This window comes from Panulirus ornatus, chromosome 70 (assembly GCF_036320965.1).
Source record: "Panulirus ornatus isolate Po-2019 chromosome 70, ASM3632096v1, whole genome shotgun sequence".
Lineage (NCBI taxonomy): Eukaryota > Metazoa > Arthropoda > Malacostraca > Decapoda > Palinuridae > Panulirus > Panulirus ornatus.
Window position 1 is genome coordinate 14335366 of NC_092293.1, and position 21922 is coordinate 14357287.

The 21922-nt window shown below is 42.4% G+C and overlaps 1 non-coding gene across 1 annotated transcript; it reads right to left on the bottom strand.

Moving 5' to 3' along the window:
* Positions 1–16393: 16393 nt before the first annotated feature.
* Positions 16394–16466, bottom strand: TRNAK-CUU (transfer RNA lysine (anticodon CUU)). Its single transcript has one exon. It is a non-coding gene; the product is annotated as a tRNA-Lys (tRNA).
* Positions 16467–21922: the final 5456 nt, after the last annotated feature.

A 21922-nucleotide genomic window follows, 5' to 3' on the forward strand; every position in this document is an offset into this window, starting at 1 on the left:
AACCTGGCAAAGCTACATATGAGTGATTTTACCGTTTGCAAGTAAACTACATTTTGTAAAAACGAATAGCATCTATGTTGTGTATAGAAAACGTAACTCCTTAGCTGCATTCTCTATGAATGTCATCAAAAGTAAAACATAGACAAGGGAAGGAATGAGGCTTGACGATACAAAACATCACTCAATCGTGTCCTGCCTGCCCAGACCCTACCTCGCCACACCACTGGCCATAACTTCATCAACACATTGCTTACTACGTCAAGGTCATCCACACATTTTGCCTGGCTTGAACAACCGCTTGGCATTCATGAACCGCTGAATGTTTACACTTTCTGATTATCTGTAGTAGCTGATGCAGTTGCAAGATAGACTATTAAACCATTTTCTTATAATACTCGCTGGTAAGGAGACAATTTTCACAAAACACAGAGGTAACACTGCCTAAGAAACGGGCTTAAGAACAATTGTACGAACATAGGGTCACATTGGTACATCCACAAGGCACCAATGGTTTGGGTGGCCTGAAATAGATTTGGGACCAAGAAGGATGATGGGTGTAGGGAGTAAACCTACCACAGACCATCATTAATTATGAAGAGTTGACAATGGTTACCTCCAGCCATAATCTATAAATCAATAGACAAATGTTAATGCAAACAAAGCAAGAATTAAACAAGCAGGAAACACAATCCATTGTACCATTTTACGATGGTTATTTCAAGTTGTCGCATCTGTTGACTACCTGACGTGGTCTTACGTCTCACCTTTAGTAACGTCTGCGAATTTCGTTGTAGTGAAACTCATGCGACCCGAGAGTCAATGTTAGTGATACACAAGAGGAAGAAATACAACTCCGAAGGTATAAAACAGTTGTGGACACACCAAACGCTTGACAAATATTCCTTAGTGGATGACAGAAAACACAAAGAGATCGTCCTTGTAAACTTATGATGAGGTTTGCTTGAAGAGTCTCCCTTCGTCATCATCGTCCACAGGCGCCCTTTGTTGGAGTGGGTGTGGCGTGGACACAGTCCTGGGACCTTCATGATAAATTATCTACAACGTTCCAGGTGTCCACATATCAGGGATATGACTGTGTACAACGGTGGCTGGGGTTAAAGTCACTGGATCATAATATAAAACATACAAAGGTTAACTTTGATTCTCTTAAGATTTCAAGGCAATGAAAGGTTTGTGGTGCAGTCTTTATGACTGAAGGTCATATTTACATAGAGATTTATCAAATGGATATTACATCAACGTCACAGTAGCCGCTCCGGCCACTGTATTACTAACACAAGGGTTAACTGTAGTCATACAATACAAATACTAAAACTTAGTATTATTTTCTTGTTTTAGTTTTATAACTGAGAGAAACATGAAGTGTAAACAGACGGTGTATCGCCAGACCTTCCTCCATCCAGTCATTATGAGGCTTCAGCGTAAGGTGGTGGTTGACGAGAGGAGGCAGACTCGTCCACATTATTATCTGCTGCTGTTGGACGTCCCCAGTGTCCAGGTGCAGCCAGGGTCGTCATCATGTTGGACGTCCTCAGTGTCCAGGTGCAGCCAGGGTCGTCATCATGTTGGACGTCCCCAGTGTCCAGGTGCAGCCAGGGTCGTCATCATGTTGGACGTCCCCAGTGTCCAGGTGCAGCCAAGGTCGTCATCATGTTGGACGTCCCCAGTGTCCAGGTGCAGCCAGGGTCGTCATCATGTTGGACGTCCCCAGTGTCCAGGTGCAGCCAGGGTCGTCATCATGTTGGACGTCCCCAGTGTCCAGGTGCAGCCAGGGTCGTCATCATGTTGGACGTCCCCAGTGTCCAGGTGCAGCCAGGGTCGTCATCATGCTGCCCGTCTCTGCATCGCCTGATCCGTGGTGCACCGGTGGGTCGGTGGCTGTCGTGACATGGTAATGTTACCGTCATATTCCGCGTCTCATCTCACGTCTGTCCAGGTGGGCTAAGCTCGTCTGGTCTGAATGAACCATATACAAGTAAGGCGTATCACTGTTGTGAGTCTCAGTACATATGGAGGCAATATGGTTGTGCAGTCTCTCTCTCTCACAGAGAGAGAGAGAGAGAGAGAGAGAGAGAGAGAGAGAGAGAGAGAGAGAGAGAGAGAGAGAGAGAGAGAGAGTTAAAGGGTACATGCATCGCATTTTGATAATTTAACAATCATATGTAATACAAAATATATGCTTCTTCCGAAAATTTCCTGGAAATTGGTTGAGGTAGAGCGGAGGTATCGTGGCAAAGTTGTGTCACACAAGAACGAGTTTTCTAATTGGTTGAGGTAGAGCGGAGGTATCGTGGCAAAGTTGTGTGTCACACAAGAACAAGTTTTCTAATCGCCTGGTTTTACTGGCGGCCTCGTTGTGACGTCACTACATCAACACCGACATTTTGATTTAAAAGTTAACTGCAAGATGACTTTGCTCCGCTGTGTGTGTGTTTTCAATACTTTTCGTGTTTGTAATATTATTTCGTTTGTATTCTATAGTTAATAACTTTGTAGTGAGTTTAGTTTCGTTGCTGTAGTTGTAGTATAGTGATTTATAGCTTGTATTTGAACTAAATCAGATGAGCAGTGTTGAGGATGACCCTGGGCCATTTTCATGTGGTAATGCAGAAGGGAGTGACCACAGGCAGGCAGTAGTGGTGTTTACCAAGCCATTTCCAACACCATCGTACTGGCTACCTCTGTGTAATGTACCACATTCCTCTGTTGAAAAAGAAATAGAGAATTTCACTGAATTGCAGACTGGGCTGTTAATGTGCATCTTTCTAAATTGTTTTATTTTGTCTTTGTTAAGAATTTCTTCTTGTGTTTGATGTGCATTGTTTTGAGAATTCTTTGTTATATAACAAAACGTGTTCTGTATCTACTGTTTCCTGTCTTTATTTAGATAAGTATTTTTGTTATTGATTTTATGACTATGTTGTTTTGCTGTAACATTTATAGACTTTTTTTGCTATTTGATAATGTTTTTCTTCTTGTTATTCTATACCAATGTGTACAATTCTATTACGTAGCAATGTTTTTCTTGTTATTTTATACAAATGTGCACAATTTTGTTCTGTTAAAGATTTCTGGACGCATTGATTTGTTTTATTGTTGTTGTTGTTGTTGTTGTTGTTGTATTACTTTAGTTAATTAAGTGATTCCTGGTACGTGCCACTATCTAGCTGGGGGCGAATGTTGAGTTGCTTTCGGCCCTAGATGATGGACCGCATCTTAGATGTTGCCTTAAATGTTCCCTTTAGCAACAATAATACTATACACAATATCTTAATCAGGAATTCACCAGAAAATTCTCTTGGTTGCATCTATAAAGTGCCATGTGGAAATTGTGATGAATTTTATGTTGGGCAGACTGGTAAGGATCTTTCTGTTAGACTTAAGGAACATAAATATAGTATAAGAACGGGACAAGAATCAAATGCCTTGTTTAATCACGTTAAAAACTATGATCATTGTATTGACTGGAGTAATGCCATCTCAGTTATTAACTCTGACTCTATTACCACGAGAAATATCATTGAATCTTCTTTTATTAAATACACAATGAATTATAATCTTAATATTAGTGATGGTCTATACAAATTAGATAACTTTATTGTTGATAGAATTTGCAAAATGATAAGTTTATGATACAATCGTTGTCTGTCTTGGACAATCACATGTTTACCATATGGCGTCCTAGCTACGTCTCTTCGATGTATATCAACTGACTGTTATATTTCTCTCTTGTGTCTCCCCTGATGATGTGATTATTACACGAAAGTGCACTTGGGAACTTATCGTGTTTCATTTTCCATGTGGACTCATAGGAATATATATACACATGTACATATTCTTACCTTGCTTGCCTTTATCCATTCTCGGCGCTACTCCGTGTGTGTGTGTGTGTGTGTGTGTATGTGTGTGTGTGTGTGTGTGTGTGTGTGTGTGTGTGTGTGTGTGTGTGTGTGTGTGTGTGTCTGTCTGTCTGTCTGCCTGTCTGTCTATTTGTGTGCATACGTATCTTCTGCATATCGTGGAAGGCGACTGAGGGTTGGGAACTGGGGGGGTTGGAAATCTTCCCCTTCTGTATTACTTTTCAAATGAAGGAATAGAGGAAGGAGCCCAGCTAAGTTTCCCTCTAGGATTCATTTACTTATTCCTGACGCTACCTTGTTCTTGCGGGAAATGGAAAACAAATATGAAAAATAAAGTATGAAAGACAAAGACAGTGGACAAGTGTTATGTATTCTGTGTCCTTGATAATCATTTGGTCTGACTCATTCAGATAAGGTCCAAAACGCCAGTAGTGAAGATGTACAAAGGGTAATAGAACAGTGTGCGTACGTACGTAGTGTGAGTATCTTGACTGATAGAAAGTATTGAAAGCGGCAGGAAGTAGTGAGATATTGTATTGTGCTTCGTACAAGACTGGCGGGCGACTCCGTCCTTCGTGCTGTGCCACACACAGTCTGGTGATTGTCGGGATGTGTAGCCATAATGTTTGATCTTATGACCATTAGTGATGCATCATGTGATGTTTACTATCACAACATCGGCTTCTTCCTCCTCCTCCAGGAGAGTGGCGATCAGGTGGCGGTTATTGTGGTAGCCCGGCACCTGCAATTGTAAGATTTCAAGCAACATTGTGATAATGGGACACATTATAAAGAGTTCCATAGTTTCTCTAATTCTTCCCCAAATTCATGTGGACCTGCAACGCTGAAAATGTTTAAATACTGCTGGTGTAGAGGGAGGGAGAGGGAGGCCTGGGATGAGAGTGAGGCTTTGTAGGAGAGAAAGTCTCGGGATGAGAGAGGCTGAACACAAGATGTTTGGCCGGAGAGTGAGGCTTTGAAGGAGAGAGAGGCTTAGGATGAGAGAGGTTGGGAATGAGAGAGAGGCTTGGCAGGAGAGTGAGGCTTTGAAGGAGAGAGAGGCTTGGGATGAGGGTTGGGTTGTACCAGAGAGAGAGGCTTGGGACGAGAGTCAGGCTGGACAGGAGAGAGAGGCTTGAGACGAGAGTCAGGCAGGACAGGAGAGAGAGGCTTGGGACGAGAGTCAGACAGGACAGGAGAGAGAGGCTTGGGACGAGAGTGAGGCAGGACAGGAGAGAGAGGCTTGGGACGAGAGTCAGGCAGGACAGGAGAGAGAGGTTTGGGACGAGAGTCAGGCAGGACAGGAGAGAGAGGCTTGGGACGAGAGTCAGGCAGGACAGGAGAGAGAGGCTTGGGACGAGAGTCAGGCAGGACAGGAGAGAGAGGCTTGGGACGAGAGTCAGGCAGGACAGGAGAGAGAGGCTTGGGACGAGAGTCAGGCAGGACAGGAGAGAGAGGCTTGGGACGAGAGTCAGGCAGGACAGGAGAGAGAGGCTTGGGACGAGAGTAGAGAAGTGAACCTTCATAACTTATCCTTCAATATAAAAGGGTTGTCTTGCTCCACTCAGTTGGAATGGGAAAGTAGTTGAAAATAACAAGTTGATGAATTTAATGTTTTAGTGTGGCAAAACCTGAACTGATTTTAAGGTCAGACATGAAAGAAGATTAACATTTCAGAAGGTTGAAGGAAGATGAATATAAATGTCATTATTGATAGACTATTAGATTCATTAGAAGCCTCGATAGATGAATGTTCTTGTAATTTTTATTAAGAATGAGGATGAATTAGTAATTAAGGCACACGGCGCTAATATCTTTGGTTAGTGAGCCATTATGTTTTGCACTGGTGTTATATTAAAGAACTAGAGTATGAGTGAGGGAGTGAGATGTGGAGATTATATATCATTGTGAGTTATTACATAAAGTGATCGTGATGAACGTTACGAAGATCAGGCAAACTATGAGGCTCATTATTCCTACATCAAATATAATAATGTCAATCATTCCAGTAATCTTACCATAATTGACCTCTTCCATCTAGGCAGCCTCCCTCCCTCCCTCTTATCTTCTCCAGAACAAACCTGGTTCATTCTTGTGAGAGACGATAGTGTTTACTAAACTCTTCCTGTGACCAACATGTAAATGGTGTGACTGACCACCACACCTTACCTCACCTACTTCCTCCACCTGATCAATCTGCATCACTCCTTCCATTGCTCACTTCCATAATAGAATTAACGTTTCTACTACAAATGACAAGATTCACTTGGCCATGTTTGTTAACATCAGAGCAATAATCTTGAAGACCGACCATTCCTCACTATTGACCTTTAAGGCAGGAATCATTATTTTCCTCAAACTATCAATTGCTATTTATGTGAGGTCGGTCGACTGTGGCTCCGGAGGGGTAAGCGACAACACAAACTCTGGTGGAGTTCCAGTAATGATGTTACTGAGTCAGTCGGGCACACACCACTGTGGTACACCTGGTGATATTTTGTTTGTCTTAACTAAGTCGATAAGTGGAAAACTGAGCAGCAGTTTACTTGCTTAGCTTGTGTACTTGTTGCTGGATTGTTGACGTTCACAATAACAGGTATAGGACTGGTCTTATATCTCTGTGTTCCAGCTGTGATTGGTACAAGTCGAGTGTACTGACGAACGGCGGTGCGGGGGGATGAGGAGAGAGAGAGAGAGAGAGAGAGAGAGAGAGAGAGAGAGAGAGAGAGAGAGAGAGAGAGAGAGAGAGAGAGAGAGAGAGAGGTCATTGTGCCGGGGGTGGGGCAGGGGGTTAGCTGGTGGTGTTGGTGGGGTGGACGTGGTCAGCCAGATGAGCACATCTTGGTAGGTGGTGTGAGATGGACCCAGGAGGATTGTGTGTGTTGTGTTCTGTATTGTGTCCAGCTGGTGCCTGTGTGTGTGTGTGTGGCTCTAGTTAGTCAGGAGGACCTGGCTGGGGCGCGGCTCAGGTACAATAAATATGGTATAGACATTCCTGAGTTTGAACAGTGATGTCAGTCGGCGGTGAAGGTAGAGACAGTATGAGGAAGATTTGATGATAGAGTGAATGTGTTGAAAATGAAATGTCTGAGGACAACATGTGGTGTGACGCGGGTTGATCCAGTAAGTAATGATAGGGTAAGAGAGAAGTGTGATGATAAATAGAGCATGGTTAACAGAGCTGAAGAAGGTGTACTGAAATGGTTTAGACATTTGGAGAGAGTGAGTGAGGGGAGGTTAAAGGAGGATACTTGTGTCAGAAGTGTAGGGGACAAGATTAGGGCGACCATATTGGAGATGGATGGAGGAAGTGAACAAGAGTTTGAGTGATCAGGGCCTGAATATGCTCAAGGTCACGTGAGAGGCGTGTATAGGATAAAGTGAACTGGGGCGATGTGATTTACAGGGGACGACCTGCTATCAGTGAACTGAAGCAGGACATATGAATCAAATGGGGTAAACCACGGACAGGGTTGTAGGGCCTGGTTGTGGACTGTGGGCTGTGTTTTCGTTGCATTACATATGACAGGTAAGGAATGTATGTGAGGGTATGAAGCATTATCTTATGTTCCTGGTGCTATGTCGATACTGTGGACAACGGTGAACAGAACATCGTAGACACAGAGTTTAAAAGGCCATATTATGAATGGTAGCCAGGGAATGAATGGCCCAGCTAAAGGAAGGATTTAATAGTTCGCGTTAAGTGATGGACTTCAATAGAATGTACAAACTTCCTTTCCAGTAACTGAACTAAAGCTTATGTTTATTTCCAGAGACGGAGTTTGATGGTTCATTATATAAAGACAGACTTCATAGGATATCCTTGAATTAAGTGACTATAATTTTTTTTCAATTAAATGAGACATTTCCTAAAACAGCTGCAATTTGACGGAGTTTAAAAGTTCGCAGTTGTTTGAGAGAATTTTAAAGTTATTGACGGGATCAAAAGTTTGAGTTTCAATGACGCTTTGCACAAATTTTCGTTTAAATGACATACTTTCAAGGTTTGTCTTTATATAATGTAGTTTAAAAGTCTCTGATCAAATAACGAAGCTGAAATGATAACGCTCGAATACTAAATATTCCTGAATAAATGACGGAGTTGAATGGATGGATTTTAAGTTCGCGTTTGTGGGAGTAATTTTGAAACATCGTGTTTAAATGTCAAAGTTAAAATGTTGGTATGTACAATGTTGGCCAGATGGCGGTAGTGTGTAGACACAGCCATACCAGGTCGTATTTATCATCATTAAAGTCACCTTCCTTACTTACTTATGGCGGCGATGAAATTCACTGGTTCTTGATTGTGCACCAATTAACCTATCAGATAATGGTACAATGTTTGCCTGGTGTTGCATATATCACGTCTGTTGTTGAAACACAAGAATGCCAGGTGACTTTGGGAGTGGATGATAATGTAAAGATCAATATAAATGTGGGAAATCTTGAACCGCCATCACCAGACACAACACATGTTTGGATCTGGCGGGGGGAGGGACTTGCCTGTGACGTCACGATGCCCCGCCTCCAGCCTGGCGCCGCTCTGTGTGTGTGTGTGTGTGTGTGTGTGTGTGCATTATGGGAGAGAGTTATACACTCGTGTTGTCCCGTCTCTTAACCTTATAAGTATATACTATACATTTGCTCCTGGAATTGGTTCAGTTTAGTAAGTTAGAGAGAACTTCCAAATTTATTTTCTCCTGGCAAGATGGCCGGGTGGTTTAAGGCGCTGCTTTCAAATCATTGTCTGGTCTTCCGTGCTTGGGTTCGAGTCCCGCTCCTGATAAACATTTATCTTTCTTTTTTCCATAAAACATGACTAACCCAGAGACAGCAGGAACCAACAGTTGGTTGGGACACAAGATATACACTAATCCCTGGGATGCTTCCATCCAATGGAAAATGAAAAACATACAATTGGAAAAACTTATTTTTTCCTGAAAACATGTTGACTTATATTCATTTAATGGTTACGAAAACTAAACAATATACACCAAGATGACTACAGGTTCAAAATACTGTTACAAGGACAGATCAAGACAAAATCATGGTTTGTGGAGTTTAATTCTTTTAACTCAGTGTAACACCGGTATGTGGTATATTTAGACCATATTGTCTTGTTATATTAGCAAGAGAAAACTGTATTGAATGTTTTACCGTTATTATCATTATAGTACAGTACTATTTATCATAATTACATTATTACTATTACTATTATTATTATTATCATTATAGTACAGTACTATTTATCATAATTACATCATTATTATTACTATTATTATTATTATCATTATAGTACAGTACTATTTATCATAATTACATCATTATTATTACTATTATTATTATTATCATTATAGTACAGTACTATTTATCATAATTACATCATTATTATTACTATTATTATTATTATCATTATAGTACAGTACTATTTATCATAATTACATCATCATTATTACTATTATCATTATAGTACAGTACTATTTATCATAATTACATCATTATTATTACTATTATCATTATTATTATCATTATAGTACAGTACTATTTATCATAATTACATCATTATTATTATCATTATTATCATTATAGTACAGTACTATATATCATAATTACATCATTATTATTACTATTATTATTATTATTATCATTATAGTACAGTACTATTTATCATAATTACATTATTACTATTACTATTATCACTATCATCATCATCATTATCATCATTATCATTATTATTATTATTATTATCATTATTATTATTATTATTATTATTACTATTATCATTATTATTATTGTTATTATTATTATTATTATTATTATAATCATTATTATTATCATCACCATTATTGGCATTATCATTATCATTATGTATTATTATTATCATCATCATTATTATTATTATTATCAATATTATTATCATTATCATCATTATTATCATCATCATTATTATTATTATTATCAATATTATTATCATTATCATCATTATTATAGTCATTATGATTACTATAATCATTAAGTATAATATGATATTTGCTACTGAAGGATACGGTATGCTGGTTATCAAGTGGGAAGTTAGATATGGTATGGATTGTCATTTCACATGTAGGTTAGTAGGAAATATATTGTGTACCTAACGTGTGTTGTTGGGCATTATAATCGTCCGATAATGATAATGAGTAAATCTTATTTCCTGATCTTATCAGTTTTAAAACAAGATATATGAAATATCTTCCGTTGACCATATTTTTATCTAGAGTTTAGTATGTACATGTGTGGTCTTAAGATTTAGGTGACTAAGTATTGGAATTCACTGGCAGGTGTGGTACACATTATCACCGAGCCTGAGTCTCAAAGATCAAGGTCATGGGTTCGAATCTCCAACATTCAGTATGTTCATCCAACGTTATAGTGAAGATCTTGACGATGAATTAGAATTTTGACATTATCTGAAAGCGATGGGTCAAAGATCAGTGATTTTAAGAGTTTAGTGAGATAGTATTGAAGTGGAGAGTGTAGTGCCTGAGGCCAAGAACCAGTGGTGTCCAGAGAGTACTGAAGATAATGACCCTTGTCCTGCCCCATTAGGTCAGGTCAAATGGCACTTAGCGAGGTAGCGAGTTAGAGTCAAGAACAGAGGCAAGTATTTTGGGAACAAGTGAGTGAGTGTGTCAGCAGTTATGATGTAAGAGACCAGGTATTAGTGATGGTGATTTAAATGTGAAGGTAAGTAATGTGGCAGTGGACGGTATAACTGAGGTGCATGGAAATGGTGAACAACTTGTGTTGTGTGTGTGTAAAGGACTGGTGATTGGGAATACCTGGTTTGTAAAATGTGATATACATAAATATACGTATGTGAGTAGGAGAGATGGCCAGTGGGCATGACTGGATTACATGTTAATTGAAAGACGTGTAAAAGAAGGACTTTTGGATGTAAATGTGCTGAAAGGGGCTGCTGGAGGCGACAGTGGAGACGACAGTGAAGATCTGAAGAGGTTTTCGAAAAGAGGAAACAATGTCGGGGAGAAGAGGTGGCGAGAGGAAGTGAACTTGGAAAAGAGACTTGTGTGAAGAAATACCAAGAGAGATTGAGTGCCACATACACTCTTACTGTGTAAATATCCCTTTCTATGAGATGACGTAAAGATGTTGATGAACAGAGGAGTTGGGATATGACATGAAAAAGTTGGAGAATAAATGAAGGAAAGATTGAGATATACAGATGACTGGCGGACCGCCATGATGGTTGTCAATCTAGCCAGCTGGGTTATTATTTATAAGTTGTGTTTAGTTGTAGGTCCAAGTTTGTTGTCATGATATAATGTTGACTGCCAGTGAGTACCTGGCTGGCGCGGGTGCCACAAGGCTGGGTCAAGTGTAGTGTAAGTGTGGTCTAGGGATGGTGTGTGTACCACTTGTAGATGATGGGCCGCATCATGACCTGCCGGTTATAACATCTTGACCAACACCTGCTGCTGCTACACTTGCAACTCTCCTTTTCTAAGGCCGTTTTTATGCTTCATGTAACTTTGTCTTTTTTCAATTATTCTAAAGCTATAACTACAAAATTATTTTTACTATGTAGTTTCTGTGAAAATATACTCTGAAAGCACATCGCTGTCGTCTTCCAGGCATTGCCCATCTGATACAATAATTGGTGGCAGGTGACAGTTGATATAGAACGGTTGTGGCCAGTGTGACCACGTGGGGTTTGTAACTGGTTGAGGCCAGCGTGACCACGTGGGGCTTGTGACTGGTTGAGGCCAGCGTGACCACTGGGGTTGTGACTGGTTGAGGCTAGCGTGACCACGTGGGGTTGTGACTGGTGGAGGCTAGCGTGACCACGTGGGGCTTGTGACTGGTTGAGGCCAGCGTGACCACGTGGGGTTGTGACTGGTTGTGGGCAGCATGACCACGTGGGGCTTGTGACTGGTTGAGGGCAGCGTGACACGTCGGGTTGTACCTCGTTGAGGCCAGCGTGACCATTTGGGGTTGTGACTGGTTGAGGCCAGCGTGACCACGTGGGGTTGTGACTGGTTGAAGCCAGCGTGACCACATGGGGTTGTGACTGGTTGAAGCCAGCGTGACCACATGGGGTTGTGACTGGCTGAGGCTAGCGTGACCCCGTAGGGTTGTGACTGGTTAAGGCCAGCGAGACCACGTGGGGTTGTGACTGGTTGAAGCCAGCGTGACCACGTGGGGTTGTGACTGGTTGAGGCTATCGTGACCACGTGGGGCTTGCGACTGATTGAGGCCAGCGTGACCACGTGGGGCTTGTGACTGGTTGAGGACAGCATGACCACGTGGGGTTGTGACTGGTTGAGGGCAGCGTGACCACGTGGGGTTGTGACTGGTTGAGGCCAGGGTGACCACGTGGGGTTTTGACTAGTTGAAGCCAGGGTGACCACATGGGGTTGTGACTGGTTGAGGCCAGCGAGACCACATGGGGTTGTGACTGGTTGAAGCCAGCGTGACCACGTGGGGTTGTGACTGGTTGAGGCTAGCGTGACCACGGGGGGCTTGCGATTGATTGAGGCCAGCGTGACCACGTGGGGCTTGTGACTGGTTGTGGGCAGCATGACCACGTGGGGCTTGTGACTGGTTGAGGGCAGCATGACCACGTGGGGCTTGTGACTGGTTGAAGCCAGCGTGACCACGTGGGGTTGTGACCGGTAGAGGCTAGCGTGACCAAGTTGGGCTTGCGACTGATTGAGGCCAGCGTGACCACGTGGGGTTGTGACTGATTGAGGCTAGCGTGACCACGTGGGGTTGTGACTGGTTGAGGACAGCATTACCACGTGGGGCTGGGACTGGTTGAGGGCAGCGTGACCACGTGGGGCTTGTGACTGGTTGAAGCCAGCGTAACCACTTGGGGCTGTGACTGGTTGAGGGTAGCGTGACCACGTGGGGTTGTGACTGATTCAGGCCAGCGTGACCAATGGGGCTTGTGACTGGTTGAGGACAGCATGACCACGTGGGGTTTCGACTAGTTGAAGCCAGGGTGACCACGTGGAGTTATGACTGGTTGAGGCTAGCGTGACCACTTGGGGTTGTGACTGGTTGAGGACAGCGTGACCACGTGGGGTTGTGACTGGTTGAGGCCAGCGTGACCACGTGGGGTTGTGACTGGTTGAGGCCACCGTGACCACGTGGGGTTGTGACTGGGGTGTTGATGTGTTGTGGTCGGCGTCCACAAGGTCGTTATCTTAGTATTTCAGGAACGGAGGAAGATCCACAGTGGACGTTTTACAAACACAATGTTGAATCATCACAACTTTTACCGAATCTGATTGAAATCAATGAATGAAATATTTCAAATATCAAGAAAAATAAGACAAAAGAAAAGTGATGTTTATTAATTCTTTCATTTTTCTTACGATCATGTGAAATAATTGCCAGATACCCCGTGCAGTGCTAACCCAGCGACCATACTTGACGGTTTTATTGTGGTACGATCCATTTTGGGGATGCCAGAGCCCAGGAAACTTCTCATATTCATCAAGTTAGGTTATCATTTCTCTCTGTCCCACTCCGTGATCAAGATAAAACACATCGGATAACCAGAACAACGCCAACACCCCTCCTGACTGACCACCAACGACCTACTGAAACCTTTTGACCACCAAAGTTGATGACCCAAATTTTATATGGCGCTAGATTCTCTCCCGAAAAGCGCTAGAAAAGCGTTAAACTTGCTAAAATGACAGCGAAAAAATGCTCTTCGAATTATTTCTGCTCTTTGACGTGCCAAATGATTAATGACAGGTACGACTGACTGCTTTAACACTAAAATACTCACCATTATTCCAGATCTGCTAATTACCAATCCACAGTCTCTTCGTCCTCGGTGACCTGGGGTTGTGGTGGTCTATGTGAGGGTCCAGGTTGTGGTTGTGATAACTCGTATCTTTTCAATAATCCAGTGTTTTTCAGTACTTCCTCAGGCAGTTCATAATCATAACAACAGTTTCCATTTCATCTTAGTCCATACTTGATAGTTAGTATTGCATTTAAGCTTTTGATAATCAATTTCGAAGCTTTCACTTCACGATGTTCATATAACTAAAGCTTTCCTCCAGTTGCATCCTTGTACGAGGCTGTTTCAGCCCAGAGTGCCAGGGTCACAGTGTTCTGCTTCCACAATACATGATGAAGCTTCCTCAACTGGAACTCAATGCGTGTAAGAATTTCTTCGTTATCAGTAAGATCTTTGCTAATTCCAGTATTCCAGGCTTTATGGGTTGCAGACATTCACTTGTACTCAGTGATGACACTGACTGTAACACTTGGACATTATCTGGCAAACGTTGACGAAGCTGTTTCACCAACTCCACTACAATCTGTATGTATCTTCCTCGGATATCCTTTTCATCAGGAAGCTTACATTGTGCCATCTCCTTTTCAAACTCGTTCCTCAAGGACGCACGTGGGTCTAAGTAGTTCTCTATTGAATCTCCTTCATTTAATTTCTGCCTGGGATGAGAACCTTAGAACTTATGGAACCAATAAGTTGAATAAGGTCACTTAGCAGTTTGCTTGGATCCAGTGCCTCAGGTTTAAATTTCTCATTTACGCACTGGACTTCTCCAAGAATATACTTCAGGAATATCAGGAAGGCATAGTTTTTCTTGTCACAAAACATCTGATAGAGATTCTGATATGTGTAACACCTTTCATCATTTCTTGCTATTTCAATGTGAGTCATAAGTTCAACCCACTGCTGCAGTATTATGACAACTGCTGATTCAGTTGACAGCCATCGAGTCTGGCTTAGCTGTATAGATTTCATTGGAGGTTGACCATCACTGGCAGAGTAGGAGAATCAATTATAGGTTTCTCTGATGATAAAATCCAGGTTCCTAGGGAGATACTCTGCTGCAGCACGAGACAACTAGCAGTAGAGAATGACACACACACACTTGATCAAGATCACATGAGGAACTTCTAACTTGAGTGTATCATACACTCCACTGTTAACACCTGTCATCACAGAAGCATTGTCGGGGCTAATTGCAATAAGGTTTTGTAACTCCAACCCATTATTTTTAAAAGACTTCTTGATGGGATCACATATCCCATTAGCATTACAGTCAGTCAGCTCAACAAGGTCCAAGAATGTCATTACAATCTTATTCTTACTTTCAGAATAGAACTGGACAGCGATACCCAATAATTTCGTTACCGTAATGTCATTACTTTCATCAGTTAAGAAGCCAAGCTTCTGATTGTCTATATCACTTTTTAAGTCTGTTGAAATGCGGGGCAATCACATTGCACACAACTGCACTACACTTCCACCTTTTTAACTTGAAATTCTTGCATCCTTTACTGTCTGCAAATCCTGCTTTACATAGCTTACTGAGATGATGAACAACACGATGACAGCTGAAATGATGAACAACACGTAATGAACAGCTGAGATGATGAACAACACGTAAGGAACAGCTGAGATGATGAACAACACGTAATGTACAATGTTCTGCAGTGAACAGTGACACATTTCCTTCAGTCTCTCGTGCGTCATCACTCACTTTTTAAAACGGAATTATGGTTTGTCTTTGAGTACTGAATGACTCTTCAGCTGTCTTGTGTTTAGCTGTGTTGTTGTGTCTTTCAGTGTCACTAAGTCTGGCAGGTGATGGACGATGGCAGTCCTTGCAAATACATTTTGTGTCATCCCTTCTATTTCTCTTAACCACTTTTCATATTTAGGGTCTTTCAACCACTCTGCTCTAAAATGTTGAGTATATTTCTCACTCATTGTTGTGTTCGTTAAATGTAATGGTCTGCACACACACACACACACACACACACACACACACACACACACACACACATAACCAGTGTTACTGTCCATCATGACCCACGGATAGTTCTGTCGCCACCCAGAGTCCGACTGAACCTGAACTGAACGGGGCACTTGAGGAGGAGGAGCCCGTAGAATACACCCCAACTGAACCTGTTCGTTTCGATGAAAATGAAATACGTGCGATATTTGTATTGCTTTCCTTGTTATCTTAATAGGTTTAGAATAAACTTACTAAATAACATTAACATATTTTGATTGATGTTTGAATTTCTTGATATATTAAGATAACACTAAATTTGGCGCTAAATACGAGATAAAACGCCCGAAAAGGAGCTAAGTTGCTTAATACGAAATTTAGGTGCTAGATCTATCGCCAAAAGCGCTAAGTTGGTAATTCTGCTCAGCACGCACTACTTGCCGAGAAGCAACGGAAAAAGTTTGGCGCGCTCGGCTCGGTTAAGCAGTACGCGCTGGCCCTGCTGAATGGCAAAGCTATTTTCTTAGGAAGGTAATTAGGTCTGTGTTACCTGTTGTGCATATGTAATCTTTGGTAATCTCTCTCTTTACCTCTCTCTGTCTGTCTTTCTCTCTTCGCCTAAGCTGTTTAAACAGTTCATGGAACCATGGCAGATTGGTTGATCTAGACGAGCGGTGGATGGTATGTTCAGAGGCTGTTTCATGTTACATCATAGAAAACTGTTACCGCCCAACGTGGGGCTCGAACCCACGACCCCGAGATTAAGAGTCTCGTGCTCTACCGACTGAGCCAGCCGGGCTTATATACAACCTTGTACGTGTGTATGTGTGTGTCTAAGCGAGGTTAATAACCACCATCATTAACCGCCTAACAACGCTGTATTATCAGCGATAAAGTTCAATAACTGACCTGAGGTCACATGATAGATACATAAGGGGATCCGACCATGACCTTATCAACGTCCTGAGACCCCGGCTGATGTGTCAGGTTAGATAAGAGGCATAACATCCTCTCTGTCTGATGTTGTGAGAGTAAGACACTAATGGTTAGGAGGCAGCAAGTGTGTCTGGAGACACTCTCCTCTCTGTCTGATGTTGTGAGAGTAAGACACTAATGGTTAGGAGGCAGCAAGTGTGTCTGGAGACACTCTCCTCTCTGTCTGATGTTGTGAGAGTAAGATACTAATGGTTAGGAGGCAGCAAGTGTGTCTGGAGACACTCTCCTCTCTGTCTGATGTTGTGAGAGTAAGACACTAATGGTTAGGAGGCAGCAAGTGTGTCTGGAGACACTCTCCTCTCTGTCTGATGTTGAGAGAGTAAGACACTAATGGTTAGGAGGCAGCAAGTGTGTCTGGAGAAGGGTAGTAGGTGGTGGGGCCAAGGCTGGTGTGTTGATCAAGTAACATATGCAAGATAATGGTTAGTTGGTTGACCGGTTAGTGGTGGTTTAGGCCCATCAACTGCCAAGGTCAATAGACACGTGAACTGCAAGTTACAACTATCATGTCAATAGTCTTTAACTCCTTCAGGTGTTAATGATAATTCCAATACCACATACACTATATATACCTGGCCCTAGACCCTTACATGGGTACATCATTGATTATATCATAGAACTGGTCCCCCTCGTACCATAATGATTTAAGACCAGTAGGTTTCCCTCGTACCTTAATGATTTAAGACCAGTAGGTTTCCCTCGTACCATAATGATATAAGACCAGTAGGTTTCCCTCGTACCATAATGATTTAAGACCAGTAGGTTTCCCTCGTACCTTAATGATTTAAGACCAGTAGGTTTCCCTCGTACCATAATGATATAAGACCAGTAGGTTTCCCTCGTACCATAATGATTTAAGACCAGTAGGTTTCCCTCGTACCATAATGATTTAAGACCAGTAGGTTTCCCTCGTACCATAATGATTTAAGACCAGTAGGTTTCCCTCGTACCATAATGATTTAAGACCAGTAGGTTTCCCTCGTACCATAATGATTTAAGACCAGTAGGTTTCCCTCGTACCATAATGATTTAAGACCAGTAGGTTTCCCTCGTACCATAATGATTTAAGACCAGTAGGTTTCCCTCGTACCATAATGATTTAAGACCAGTAGGTTTCCCTCGTACCATAATGATTTAAGACCAGTAGGTTTCCCTCGTACCATAATGATTTAACTGGCCAGAAGATTAACTGGCAGGCCGGGCAGGCCAGGGTTGGAATTGAAGTCTACCTGGAGGAGTCACGTGACTCCAGTTTATATTGCCTTCCACTGCTTAAAGATAGACGAAAGACCAGCAGCTACACACTGGGTATATGTCTTTGCTCGCTCTTTATATAACAACTTATTTTCACATGTTTACAAGTAAATGTTATATCAAAATAAATTTTCAATTACGTTATACATGTCCTACTTGATCAACTTTCATACATATCTGCACCCTGGCCTCCAGGAACATTATTGGCTACACGTATTGTTGTTATGCAATTATCAAACTATTAACATTTGATCATTCTAATAGCAATCCATTGAGAAAATACTGTTATATTACCTATATTCCCTGGTGATCAATGATGGGAATAACCGGCTGTTTCTATCATCATTACTCCATTTTCAATATAATGCGTTGTATCAGGTACATACAGTCGCCACAATATTACCCACACATGGAAGACGTCACTGCCGGGAGAGCTATAACCAGGACCCCACACCTGGGAAGGTGTCACCTGGTATGTCCGGCGGTTGGAAGATTTGGCTGGAGTCAAGAACAAATACCTAACTAAGGCTGTTTACCCAGGCCACCTCCCCTGCCTGCCTGCCCGACCACACCTGGGAAACATAAGCAACAGGTGAAGACACACACCCTGTACCACCTCACTGGCTACGGTGGCAGCCTTCCTCACTCAGGTAAGAGTCGTCGTGACCGGTGTTGGGAGGAGACCGTCTACTGTTGACCAGCCTTACGTATACAGGAGGTGTGGGGTGGGTGGGTGTCGGGTGGTCAACACACAATGTTCTCGGGATCGTCAGAAGGAGGAGGAGGGTTCCTGGTAGTTAGTGGAGAGTTCAACGTGCCGGAGCTCAGTGCTGTCTGTAGTTGGTCGTGTGTAAAGGCTGGATCATCTTCTGTCATGAGAAACAATGTTTGTAAGTTACTGTATACAATTGTTATCCGTTGCTGAATAATGATTATCTGTTGTGAGAGTCACCAGGTCTGCACTTGACATTTTCTCAGAAACTATCATTTTCTGTACAGTTATGTTATTGTTATGTTCACCAAGTCTTCTCTTAGCAGTTATGTTTTGTGTCACATTAGCTAGGTCTTCACGTAACAGTTTTGTTGTTGTTGTTGTTGTTGTTGTTGTTGTTGTTGTTGTTGTTATCACAGTTGTTGTAGTTATTCTTTCTATTACGGGTCCTCGCTTCTACACAGCCGTTTTCAACTTGCCTAACAGGGAATTTCTTGTTTAGATATTCGTCAGGTCCTTGCCTGGCTCGGGCCCTTATCATATGGCCTCTGTAACACGTAAGTATGTATATCTGTTGTTGAATTTACTTGCTATTAGCAAGAAATGTCATTAAACCAGAATCTCTACCATTCGGTAAAACATACAAATCACGATATTTGCAACATGATAACATGTTTGACCATCAGCAGGTAAGGTCATCAAGCCGCACCATACATACGTCAGACAGTAACATCAGTTGTATAACAGGATGTATATATGTTGTTGGATTTAAGGGCTATCACCTAAAGGTCATGAAGCCAGAATGTGAACCATAACCACTTACGAGTGGAGTCCGGTAACACCTTTCATAGCATTATGTCTCAAACAGAATACAGTAGTCAGTTTCATATAAGTATTCTGCACTTCAACTGATTAATGCTATGATAAGGATGAAGAGAATTACAAACCATGAATACTCATTGTAAGGATCACATCAAGGATGAAACATATATAACTAGAAGTGTTGAGGAAACAAAGATGGTGAAATACCTTGACCCGCCCGGGATCACTAGCACCTGTGGCAATGGACACACCTTTGTAATGCTTGATCACTTACAACTGATCAACTTTAATACGAAAGTGTTAGGTATTGTCCCTCAGGAAAACTTTTAATGAATATCTATAAAACACATATATATGTTAGATATACATCATCTCTAGAATATATCTTTACCTGGGACGTGTAACACTTGTGTGGATAGACACAACTTTGTAATGCATGATCCATTACACGAAATGAACTTCACTAACGAAGAGTTATACAACGCGTCGTTGGAGAACATTAATCAAATACCTATACAGAATTTTTATGTTAGATAAAAGACATTTCTTGATAGTAAACATAAGAAATGATGACGAAAGAAAAGGCACGTAGAGGTAAATATTTTGTTGAATCATGAAATACTTCTGCCTTAAACTAACTTCTTGTATTGGATTTATTTCTTAGATACCCACGTGATAATGCATTCTGTTCTTTATAATCATAAATGCTTATGTTTCTAACACGTTTTTATTATTTTTTATATAATCTTAAGGATTCAGGCTTAAATATCTTGGTTATGAACAACCATCATAATGCAACACAATACATATCTATCAGAAACCATTACCATTATGTTTGTACCAGATTCTTTGAGTCCACTGACAAGTGGCTCCGTGGTGTAGTGGTTAGCACATCTGCCTCATAAACAGTTGGTCCGGGTTCGATTCCCAGCGGGGCCTTTGTTTTCAGTATTATTTGTGATCGTAAATACTCGTAGGTAGTCTCTCTCTCTCTCTCTCTCTCTCTCTCTCTCTCTCTCTCTCTCGACAGACAAGTTGATATGCACTGGGTGGGTGGGTGGGTGTTGGGGTGCAGAGTGGCTCGCCGTCATATGGCAAGAACTTCATCGCTCTCACTCAGTCACGCAATCTACATTCATAGTGGCTGGCTGGAGAGAGAGAGAGAGAGAGAGAGAGAGAGAGAGAGAGAGAGAGAGAGAGAGAGAGAGAGAGAGAGAGAGAGAGAGAGGAGTTCTGGCTTAAGAGTTCATCTAACGAGATTTTGCCAAAGGCAGGGCAAGCGCGTAACGCTCTCCGCAGAGAAATATATTGTCACGAAGAAAAAGATCAAAGTGGTGGGAGTAAGGTGTTGTGATGTGTTATGTCTGGGAAGGAGAGGTTGTATGTTTGTGGAGTGAGAGCCAGCAGACAACGTCTGGGTGAGACAGGAAGGTAAGAAAGCTGCCTGAGTCAGAGGAGTGGTAATTAACAGCCACTAAAATGCCACGTGGTGCCTGGAAACTGTAGTGACGTAAGTGACATGGGGGCCTGCATGGGTCTGCTGGTGGTGGCGGGGTTGTCGTCAGAGACCAAATATAAATGTTGATGTTGCATGACATTAAGGTGAGGCTGTTGTGTGGTGTGGCGGGAAAGGTAGTATAATATTGGAAGCTGGTAATGTGGTATCGTACTCAGGCATGAAGCTCTGAAAGATCTGTGTGGCTGAACATGACGGCGCGACCTTCAGGTATTATGATGGCCTGACCTTTGACCTGACCATTAAGGTTATACTTGCATGTATGTACGTAACCGTAAGTATGTTTTCCTTTGTCATTATGTGTTTACAGTATACATTTGACCAGCTGGTGATCTCAGTGGTGTCTGTGCTAAGGCCTGGCGTCAACCTTTGGACCTACAAGCATAAAAGAAAGTTCTGGAGGCAAGTGTAGAGAAGGAAATTCTTGTGAATATTTCATGTGTGCTTCCATCATGCAGACCACAGTGTTGTTGGGTCAGGCTGGAGGTTTGGAGTGGCAAAGGAGAGACTGGACTTGATGACTTGTGTAAGGGGACGAGAGACTGACGTGGTGCCTCTCCTCTCCTGCCCGACTCTCGTCCCAAACGTCTCTCTCCCATCCGACCTGGTTCTCTTCCCAAGCCTGTATCTCCTGTCCTGCCTGACTCTCGTCCCAAGCCTCTCTCTCCTGTCCAGCCTGACTCTCGTCCCAAGCCTCTCTCTCCTGTCCAGCCTGACTCTTGTCCCAAGCCTCTCTCTCCTGTCCTGCCTGACTCTCGTCCCAAGCCTCTCTCTCCTGTCCAGCCTGACTCTCGTCCCAAGCCTCTCTCTCCTGTCCAGCCTGACTCTCGTCCCAAGCCTCTCTCTCCTGTCCTGCCTGACTCTCGTCCCAAGCCTCTCTCTCCTGTCCTGCCTGACTCTCGTCCCAAGCCTCTCTCTCCTGTCCTGCCTGACTCTCGTCGTAAGCCTCTCTCTC